General features: G+C 39.8%; 1 protein-coding gene across 6 annotated transcripts in view; it reads right to left on the bottom strand.

Moving 5' to 3' along the window:
- The window catches only part of LOC140340435 (voltage-gated potassium channel KCNC1-like), an 88,549-nt gene extending 85,561 nt beyond the window's left edge, over positions 1-2,988 (bottom strand). For all 6 annotated transcript variants that reach the window (XR_011922647.1, XM_072425633.1, XM_072425638.1 and 3 more), the window contains exon 1: positions 2,576-2,988. The gene's annotated coding sequence lies outside the window, so the exon portion shown is untranslated. The remainder of the gene's footprint in view (positions 1-2,575) is intronic.
- Between the last annotated feature and the right edge of the window lie 8,313 nt (positions 2,989-11,301).

The following is an 11,301-nucleotide window of genomic DNA, read 5'->3' as shown; positions in this document are numbered from 1 at the left end:
TTGCCTCTGGGTTCTCATCTTTAGCTATGTATAGGTGTCACTTTGGATAATCACACTTCTCTGTGCAGTACATGGGATTCTGAACACTTAGTGTTTGTTTTAGTGCTTCTTGTAAAGGTAATTTTTAGGAAATTCTGAGCTGACTGTTTGGTCAATCAAGGGGTTAAATGATAACAAGGTAAGTGATCCTGTGCCTTTGTGTCTATAGCTTGCACAAGAGCTGCTGTTCTGTGTTATGGCTACTGGAGAAAGCTGCATGGGTTTTTTTTTTGCTGATGTTTGTAAATCCTGCGGTGCTGTACGCTTGCACGGATTACTAAGGCTAATTGACATTTTGCTTTGTGCACACTATTCCCATCCATGGGGGTTGATAAATGGAAATCAGAGCCAGAGAAACCCACAAGCGGTTTCTGACAGCAACCAATCAGCTTGCATCTTTCATTCTGCAACCTGCAGTGCAAGAACGAAACAATAAATCTGATTAGTAAGCAGCAGCACCCCTTTTTCTGCCATCTAGTTCTTGTGCCCCATATCCAGGCTTATTTAGGCACTGCAAACCCGTGCTGGGTACAATAACCGACACTGATGAACCACATTTATGTTAAAAAAATCAGCCATGTGGAAAAGGAATTCCAATTGGCTGCTGTAGATTAAATCATTTATTCTATCATGTCTTTATATAATGTCCCTAGCATGATCACCTATTATTTGAATGTTCATCATATTCCTGTATGGTGTAGCATCCTGCAACCATCCATTTCCCCTTCAAGCACATCTTATCATTATGATTAACTTGGCGTTTTTTGCAGCATCAGGACCTCAAGGGGAGCTGTAGGTTACACGGAGAAGGGAGCACAGAGGGGGGAATATCTCCCCAGACTCGTCCTTGCTCTAATGCTCAGCATAATGATTCGTCCTTACCATCCCTGCAGAATATTCATTATTATTAGCATCATTTTAATTCCAGTACATGTGGGAGCTCACGTGACTCCCGGGCGAGTAGCGCTGCAACTGCTTGAGATCCAATAGATTGAAGCTCAGCCTGAACCCGACAGCTTTACAGGGACGGGGATCTTCCAGGCTTGGTTAGGGGCGACTGTAAAAGGCATGCAACGCTCAGATGGTCTGCTGAACGCCTTTACTGCAGTATGAAAAAACTGATTGCCAGAGAGGGGCTGTCAGTGTCATGATGGCAGGTTTACATGGGAGGTGATGGGAAATGCAGAGCTGATGGGAGCTATCTTAGCTCCATGGCCATCTCTGACTAGGCTGACTACACTGCAGCATCTTCCTGCTGATCTGCTCTCTAGGCACTGAACATTTCATGATGGAGCATATGCAGATCTGTTTTAGCAGAAAAATCAATTAGTCATTAGCCTTGAATACCTAGACATTGCAATCTCTTTTTACCTGCATATCAACTATATTTACCTAATTTATATATATATATATATATATATATATATATATATATATATATATATATATAAATATCACATTCAAATTGTGTGAACAGCTGAAATACAGAATGATATATATATATATATATATATATATATATATATATATATATATATATATATATATATAAGATATGCACTAAGCTATCCCTTATCATCTTCAACTCAATTTCTTGTACAGCGCTGCATAAAATGTTGGCGCTTTATAAAGAAAGGTTAATATTAGTAATTACCTGGAGAGAGGACACAGCTACAATCTGACCGCATTGCTGCCTGTGGCCCTGTATCACTGCATACTGTTGCATTGCTGCATCTCATCCTTGTATGTAGCTGAGAGTCCCCCCCACCAACACACCTGCTGCCTTGCCACCTGCCACCATACCCCATGACTGCTTTTAGGTAATTCAGACTGCTAGGTGCAGCCAAAACTTTTGGCAAGTTGAAGTTGCGTAATAAGCCACTGCATAGGGGGACCAGACTAGAGACTGTGGGAAGAGATTTGTCAGTAGGCTCACCCAGGCAGTCCTTGGGATACAAGACAGGTCCAAATAGCGCACAAAGCCACCCAGCCTAACATCAATGTGTTAATCAATACTCTAACAAAACACTAGTAGAATACCAAAGTAGCCATGGACACTGCTATATTAGTCTGTACAGCTGTGCACATAGCAGAGCCCAGCAAAGAACTATATTCCCCTAACTGCAAGGGCAATAGGTCAGTTTTCAGCTGAAGGTTTGCTATAATGAATCCTGATCTTACAGGAGTACTCTATAAATAAAGGTTTGATATAACGAATTATGAGTTTAGGGAGCACCCTATATGCTTCAACCTTGTAAAATGACTGCGCTGGAAAGTCAGGAGATCAGCAGGTGCTTCTAGTCCTTCCTTGCAGCAGGCAGCTTTAAACCACAAGTAGAAAAAAACAACAACTCAGGATTAATCAATCCTAAGTGGTAACCTTAGATTTCTCCAAGGTACAAGCTGGGAATCCTATAATATGCTATCAGTGTTCAGCAAAAAATATTGCTTTTAATAAAACACATGGTTTACTGTAAACATCCCCAAATCTCCCTCCCCATAATAATACAAAAAATGCAATAAATACAGTACTTACTTGTGAATGAGCACTTAAGTCTGTTTAGTTTTCAGACAGGTCCACTTAAAGGCAGAGTAGTGCACCTTATCAAATAAAAAATACATTCTCCTAATGTGTTCTGTTCTATAACCCACAGGATGACCAAGCCAGCATTGACTCCAGTACAGGCTTGTCTGCGAGACTTGTGAATGAGAATTAAAAAAAATGAAAACAATTCAAAAAATAGAATTCTACTGAGAAAAGAAAATCAGCTTGATCGCAGAACGGATTAATATTGTTGGCTTGCCTGGCCTGCTGGTACAGCCGTGTCAAAAAGAATGGGAGGTTTCAAAAAAAAAAAAAAAGGAAAAAAAAAAAAGAAAAAAACGAGAATGGTTTGTGCCTGAGAGTGTAGCTCTCCCCCAGCTTGCAAGATGCAGAATGGGGTTGTGCCCAGTCTGCTGCAGACCGTGCTATGACATCATCGCCTTATTAAGGTGGAACATCAATCTTCCAGCTCTTCTTTATCCCACTTACCCTTCTGTTGATGGCTGTAGGGATTATACTATACCAAGGGCAGGGATGCTGGAAGTAGCTCACACTGGTTCGCATCTCACACCTGTAGCAAACCTTACTTTGAAATCTTGTATTATAACATTCTGTGTTTTAGGCAGAGCAGTGAGAGAAGGTGCATGGGTGCAATCCTTAGCCTGGGATGATGTATTGCTAAGGCACAGGGATCTCAGTGTACAGTAGACTGCCTGGAGATATGTGATGGAGGAGCCACCTTAAAAGGATGCTGTAGAGTTGTGAAAAGAACGTGTTGAGAGGTGCTGTTTGGCCGAGCTGCACACACCATACCCCAGCACACATAGAGGCAGGGGGCAGGAACCTTCTTTAAATTGATCACCCTGGTAAATAAGCAATTCCCTTAGTGGTGCTAGAATCAATTGGGCATTTTGACAGTTGAGGCTGAACACTGCTAATAAATATGTTCTTAATGCTAGGCTATCTTCACTACAGTCTGTTGGTAGATAATACTGGCTATGTGTGCATCAAGCTAATTTAAAGAAACAGGAATAAGAAAAGATAAGAAGACATTTTCATTTTCTTCCTGGTTTAATCAGTGTCTCCATGAAATATTGCAATACACATCTGATGCAATGTAAAAATGAGATTTTACACAGTATCACTTCTGTATTGCAGGGATTGGATTTTTAAACTAACTTGAAGCATATAATATTCAGGGCAAAGTCAGTTTTGCTGCAAAGCAAGCAAAACTTTGCTGCTGGTAATTAGTTTATATTTAGTCCCCTACCATTTAAAGTGGACCTAAACTCTAATATCAGACATAATATTAGATATCTATTCCCAGCTACTTCCACTGGAATGTCACTACCTGTAGTGGTTCATCCATGAAAAATAAAACATTTCTTATATGTATGGAAGCGGCCATCTTGTGTGTGGCAAATTGCTTTGCCATCCACTCCTGTCCATCTTCTCTGCCCACAACCCTCCCTCATTGCTCAAGGCCAGCTAGGCTCTCTAATAAATCAGTGCGTTGTCTTCTGTGATTGGTGGAGCCCGTTATCTCCCTAATCCATATGGTCACCCAAATCCACATTGTCATCCTAATCCGCGTTGCCACCCCAATTTGTGTTGTCACTGTAATCTGTGTTGTTACCCCCATCTGTGGAGCGCATTGTCTCCCTAATCCATGATGTCATCCTAATCTGTATTGTTACCCTAATCTATGTTGTCACCACAATATGTATTGTCACCCTTATCCACAATGTTATCCTAATCTGTGTTGTCACTCTGATCATGGTTCTAAACCACTCCCATTGCTCTGATTTGTCAGCAAGTTTACTGCTTCTTTTGCCTTTTTGACTGATATTGTTAATCTCCTATGAGCCTTTTCAAGCCTTCTCTTCATTGTCGATGGAAAACCAAGGGGGAGGAGTCAGAGCAATTTTTTGACAGTTTACGGGGTTTGGAAACGTTATATACAAAAGTAAAACCCAGAGAGATCACTATAACTTAGGTTTAGATCATCCATAAACCCAAGTTAAAAACAAAAAGTCACCACGAGCTAGTGCTAAAAAAAAAATCTCTCTCATGGTTGCTGTTTGTTTAAGCTCTACACCATAGGTATCAAACACAAGGCCCACAGGACCGAATCCGCTTATCAAGGCACCTTTACTCCCGGTGCAATCTTGCTGGATGCAGGTGCAGAGGACACATCCAGCTTTCCTGGAGCAGCGCGTCGGGCGGTGGCAGTGGAGTGTGCCAGATAGCCTGCCGTTCGTGCCCCAGACCTGTTTGGCTTGTTGGTACTCTCCCGTGACATCAGCATGCTGCTGCTTGGTGAGCTATATCCACGCTTGGCACCATCTTGTTGCTTCGGAGACCTCGCTGTGAGTGGCACATCAGGAGACAGCAGTGTTCAGCGTACAGTGCCGTACGGGCTAGTGTTGGGAGACCACAGGTACAGGGGCCTTTCTGGTCACAGTCAGGAAGGGGGAGAAGGCCAGAGGATCCGCTTACCCTGAACGTCATCCCAGGAACTGGAAGCTCTGCTGGTCACAGGATGGGTGAGGTGAAGGGATTGTGTTAGGCAGTAATATTATTTTGTGCTCCACATAACACACATTGGTGCATGTAGAGTAGTGGACACAATACAACAGATAGCATTAGCTCCACTGACTTGCGGCCCTGGTGTATTTGTTTGTGGCCTGAAGCAACTGCATACCAGGAGTCAGGGACTGAGTGCACCTGTCAAGAACTCCTGCACCTGTGTCGTCATTCTGCCCTTCTAGGTGACTCTGAGGTTGGAGGGACCCGACTGCCAAAATAGTAACACAGCGACACGGGTCAAGCACTTTATCACCCCCCTCTTCCTCCTCTTCTCAGTTTGGGGCCTGGTCCAGCTTGTGCCACACATTGCGCTGCCTATCCATCGCCTTCTCGAGGCAAGCATTGTAAGCTGACAGGAAAAAGCAAGCCCCCTGATTTGCAGAAATATCTTCAACAATTCGAAAATGTCCAAAAAGAAAAGTAAAAAAATTAAATGACAGATGGGAAAGCGAATATGTGTTTATATTTCAAGAAGAAAAACCGCTGATGATGCAGCAGTGAAAGCTAGCTTTATCATAGCTGAAGAATTCGCCCAAGCTTCGAGATGTTTTTCAGAGGGTGCCTTTTTGAAGGAATGCATGCTAAAAGTGTGAGTAGGTGTGCCCCAATCAGATACAGATCTTTCAAAATGTCTGTCTGTCAAGAAACACCATTGCAGACCTAGTTTGGGAACTCCTGGGAAATCTAACAACACAGCTGGTCGAAGAGGCACACAGTTATCAGGCTTTTTTATTATCTGTCGATGAAAACACCAACCTGGATTTAGCTGCCATGCATGGGATGACAACAGGTAAGGACGTTTTTGAGGCGGTGGAAAAGTCCTCAAACAATAATAAATTACCCTGGGTAAAGTTAGTGGGGCTATCTACCGATGGCGCACCTGCAATGTGCAGAGAAATAAAAGCTTTGGTTGGTCTAATGAAGGAGAAAATGCTAGAAATTCCTTGCCACACACACCTGATTACATATCATTACCTTATCCATCAAGAAGCTATGTGTGGAAATGTTCTGGAAATGGATTATATAATGACTGCCGTCAGACAGTAAACTTTATACAGGCGCATGGACTTAATCACTGCCAGTTCCAGCAAACTGTACAAGAGGTTTGTGCAGAGCATGGAGACATGTCGTACCACACAGAAGTAAGGTGACTGAGCAGGAGCACAGTCCTCAAACAATTTTTTGAGCTCAGGGAACAAATCGCTCTTTTCATGCAAATTAAAGGAAAGTCCTTGCCTGAACTGTCAGATCCAACCTTGCTTTGTAATTTTGCTATGATGTGTGACATAACCGAGTATCTCGTCTAACTGAATCAGAGGAAGCAAACAAGTCATCACAGCATTCCAGCGTAAACTTTACCTATGGAAGTACCCAACTGGACCAGAACAGTCTTGCCCATTTTGCTCTTTGCCAGAGCATCTCAGTCAATTTTTGGTGCTTTTACTTGTGGCCAATTAATTAGGGAGTTTGATCGGCACTTCTCTTACTTACTTCCAATCCTTTCACAGCTGACTTCAACAGTGCACCCCATCACCTTCAGATGGAGTTAATAAAAGTTTACTTACCAGGGGAAAAGGGTGTCAGACATCTGGCCAGAAAACAAATAAATGAGCCCTAGTAAAACCTAAATTGATGAGGATGGTGTGTGATATGGTGTCCCATGGTGAGGAAGGATCTACATGACTCTGTTTTTGATTTTGACCCTTTATATGTTTGAGTTTGACATCCGTGCTCTACAGTGTACTACAGTGTAAAAATATTTTAAGGGTTCCTCGGAGTAAAAAAAAGTTGGAAAAGGCTATCCAATGGAGGCAATAGTCCAGTGCACAGTGCCTGTACTGCACTACAGGACTGACAGGGAGAAGGGTGAGACTAGGTTCCAATTAGTCTCTTCTGCAGAGCAGTGTGTAGTTGCTGTCACAATGGAAAAGTGTTTATAGTGTCTCCCTGCGTCCTCCTAGAAAGCAGGGCTCATGCCCAAATGCCATGGAAAAGGTCATTACCTCTGTGTTTGGATATTTACAAACTCAATGATTTAGACCCTCTGCTTCCACAAATAATTATTAGTAGGTGGATGTGACTGAGGTTTTAGGAGAACTTACTAAGTCAGTGTTCTTCAACCCTATTAACACAGGGAAAAGAAAACTTTTCAATAATACCAGGGACTTTACAAACCAGAGGCATACAAATATTTTTTTTTTTTTTTTAAACCAAAACAATCAACATCTTCAATTCAATCCATATACAAGAAAGAAAAGAAAAAAACATCCAACACAAGAAAATAGTGCATATTGAAAAAAAACATCAGTAATTTTGTTGTCTCAATTTCTCACATATGTCTAAAAAACAGGCTCAACACATTTTGCAGACCATACCATCTGCTTCTTCAGGAGCATATCAGACCTATGTCACAAACTATTAACATGAATCTAAAATACATTAAAAACACACAAAGTATATTGTGAAGGACCCAGAAATTACTAAAAACCACTATAGCAATAAATTACACAAAAGAGCATTATACACTTACAAAAATTTAACAAAATTGAATAAAATACAAATCGGCCCATCCATATTTGACCCATAACTAAGGACAATAGAGGCATACTGCTTGACATAGAACAGATGAAGAGAAGTGGATCAAACCACAGCATCAGTGAAGTGTATTAATTAGTGCTACATTTTAGGTTAATACACTTATTTTCAATTCAGCAATTGTGAAGCTTATTTTACCTATAAAAAAGAAAAGTCATCCTAAGCCCAGGAAATAATTGCAAATAAATTACTGAATCTACTAAAGTTTATATTTGTGATATCCAGTACAAAATAATTTCTAACCACATGTTGACCTCCAAAGATACTTGCAAATAATTACTGCCATTGCAGACAATTACTACCATGTTGATCTACAAATCCAAGTTAGGGAACCTCATTAGGTATTCACTAGGATACTTAAATTGATATTTGAAAGAGCCCATATTAGTAAAAAAAAACCTCATATTTTATTCAAAAGTTGGCTGCATATATCATGTGTCTGGACAGGTCCACTCCACAATCACTAAAGAAGCCCTGCCATTTTTTTTAACCATTGGGAAGATTTCCCAAGATTACTTTTAGGTTGTGAGCAGACAACTCTCTAATGTGAGGATAATGCCATATCTTGCTGTTAGAATACTTGCTAAAAACCCAGGGAATCTTCCACAAAGACTACATTTACTTCTACTGACATAGGAAGCCCACCTATAGTATCTCCTGTATATGTTGTACAATACATTATAGAATAATTGGTATATGTACTAAATATGTAATTGAAGTCAGTTTAAAAATACCTCCCCTTTCTAGGACTTTAAAAGTATATATATTTCAGTAATGTTTAGTTTGTGATGTAATTGCATGTAACTACTATGTACAAAGATATATTTGGATTAGGCATACAACACATCGTATTGACCTTGCTTCAATTTTAATTTGCTGAACCAAACACATCGATGTTGAAAGAACAAAAGTCTTATTACCAAAGGTTCAAACGGGGCCCAGTAGTGCAAGATTAGTGAATTGATTTGAAAGATTGGGACTTTTTTGTATATATTGCAAACTCCATTGTTTCAGAGTGGTTAGTGATATTTGATTACTTTCACTTAACAAAGTAAGCAAAATTGACAAGCAGGTGGCACTTCTGAATTGCCATAATCTTTAATTTAGTTTGATTATTTTTATTTTGGGAAAATAATTGTAGTTTTTTAAAAATGTTAGAATGTAATGCTTTTAAAAATCATCTGTCTTAGATATTTGTACCTGACAATTTAAAAATGTATCTTGTTTTGTTAGAAACTTGTAGTGTTGGGTGTAATTTGGGAGGGAGCCAGGGAAAGGATCTGATGTCTACTGGGTGAGGCAGGTGAGATTCTAATTGGACCCATAGCGGGGCAGCAGCACCTGGATAAAGTAAAGTTAGAGGGGCTATTAGGAATGCCTGATCATTTTTAAAAAATTTTAGTAAACTTAGTCCTCCATGGCGTTTGTGAGCGTACATGTTTTTTTGTGGTTCTTTGGATTTGTTATTGTTCCATAGAAAGGAAAACACAGTTTTTTGGAATGCTCATATCATGTGTTGGTACATGGACTGGCAGTGTCCGGAAGTAGTACAGTAGTTTCAGAAGTATTGTCATTTTCACAGAATTTATTCTGCCCAGCCATGAGATGGGATGGGAGCTTCACCCAGTTAGTAGCTGTTTTAGTCACGTAAATAGAGGAGGGTAGTTGGGAGAGAAAGGGGCTTCATATGTATGGGTAATCTTAATACCTAAATATTCTAAATGATGGGATGCCATTGTAAAATGGAATGCTTCCTGAAGAGATAAACATAGTTGTTTAGACAGGTTCAGATCAAGAGTTATGGATTTCTGTTTGTTAACTATCAGGCCTAAAATGTGGGCTAATTCCTTCAGTAGGGTAAACAGATTTGAGAGGGAGAACGCCGGTTGAGACATGGTTCAAAGTATATTGTCCGCGAATAGGTTATGTTTATATATTTTTTGGTCTACCACTGTACCATAAACAATAGCTTTCTGTCTAATCATTTGAGCTAAAGGCTCTAAGGCCAAAATGAATAATAGAGGTGACAAGGAACAGCCCTGACAAGTGCCTCTAATGATTAATCTGTTAGCCATATTATTTTATGTCTATATTTAACAAGGATATGGACCTATAGTTATGTGGGTCTAATGTATCTTTGCCTGGTTTCGTGATCATCACTATGTGGGTTAGAAGAGAAGACATAGGGTGTTTAGGGTAATCTCCCATATGATTCTGAAATTTTTTTTGTAGCCCCTTTGAGGGACAGCTAGTATGAGTATGGACTTTGTAAAGTGCTGCACAATATGTTGGTGGTATATAAATACTGTTTATTAATAATAATAATTATTATTATTTCTCTTGGATCATCGGATTTGTTTTTCTACCTGGTAATCCAACAAAGCATTCAGCTCCACCTTAGTCTGTTGTGTTTCTTTGAATAATTGTTTAGATGAACTCTGCTTCAATCTGGTTTCTAATTGATCCAATTGTTACACAAGTTTTGTTATTTTTTGGTTTCAAGCTTTTTTCTGATGTGACGCCATTTGAGTTAGAGCTCCTCCTATGGTCGCCTTATGGGCATCCCATAAAGTAATGGGCAAAGTCACTGAAGGACTAATAATGTCAAAGTACTGTAGCAAAGTTTGTTCTATCTCCTTCGTCGTTATCTGAGACCAGGGCATCGTGTCATAGGGGACCAGTGAAATTCTGTGGAGCTACAGGTCAGGGAATTACTCTGTATCATCAATGGAAAATGATCCGACCAAGGGGTAGACAAAAATTTTGATTTGAACACCAGGGGGAGAAATTGTTGTTTTACAAAAATACTATCTAAATGCATGAGATAGTGAAAAGTAGGTGTAATCCTTTGTTGTGGAATTGAGTTCTCTCTCCACATCAAATAAATATTACGGAGATAACAAAACCCTGAAAAAGCTGACGAGTGGAGGGAAATTAGTTTGGTGAACTTAGGGTCAACCAAAGAGGTTGACCTAGTTTTGGATCAATAATCATATCGGAATCTCTCATTACAAGCAAAGTGCCTTTTGTGTTTTTCTCAATTATGGGAAAGAGATGTTTAAAAATTGTATTTCATGCGTAATATTTTATGAAGGGGATGTGTACATCATAAATTTTCCCTTTCAGAGACAGATAGGTGGATATATCAGACCCTCCTGGCCACTAACAGCTAAAAGGTACTGATTTATTGTATGGTACCCCTCCCCTCTTTTTTCTATGGAAAAATTATTGAAACACTTGAGAATATTTTTTTGTGGAAGTATTTTGGGCATTATGAAGTAGAAAATCTTATCTCCTGTATGCCCAAGATGTGTGCATGGAGTGTGGAATAGTTAAATGTTTTTCTTCTTTTGTTTGGGAAACAATCACTGCACATGCTGTGGCATGTTATTTATACCTTCCGTAGTTGCTCTCAGCACCCTCAATATTCTGTCCGCCATAGATTTCATCCAGGATAAACAATAGGTATAATACTAGGGGTTTAAACTAGGTGGGTATAACAATAAACTGTAAAATCATTTGTACCATAAGTT

The sequence above is a fragment of the Pyxicephalus adspersus genome, chromosome 11, assembly GCF_032062135.1.
Source record: "Pyxicephalus adspersus chromosome 11, UCB_Pads_2.0, whole genome shotgun sequence".
Taxonomy (NCBI): Eukaryota; Metazoa; Chordata; class Amphibia; order Anura; family Pyxicephalidae; genus Pyxicephalus; species Pyxicephalus adspersus.
The sequence above is the reverse complement of the archived record's forward strand: the minus strand, read 5'-3'. Positions and strand labels throughout refer to the sequence as shown.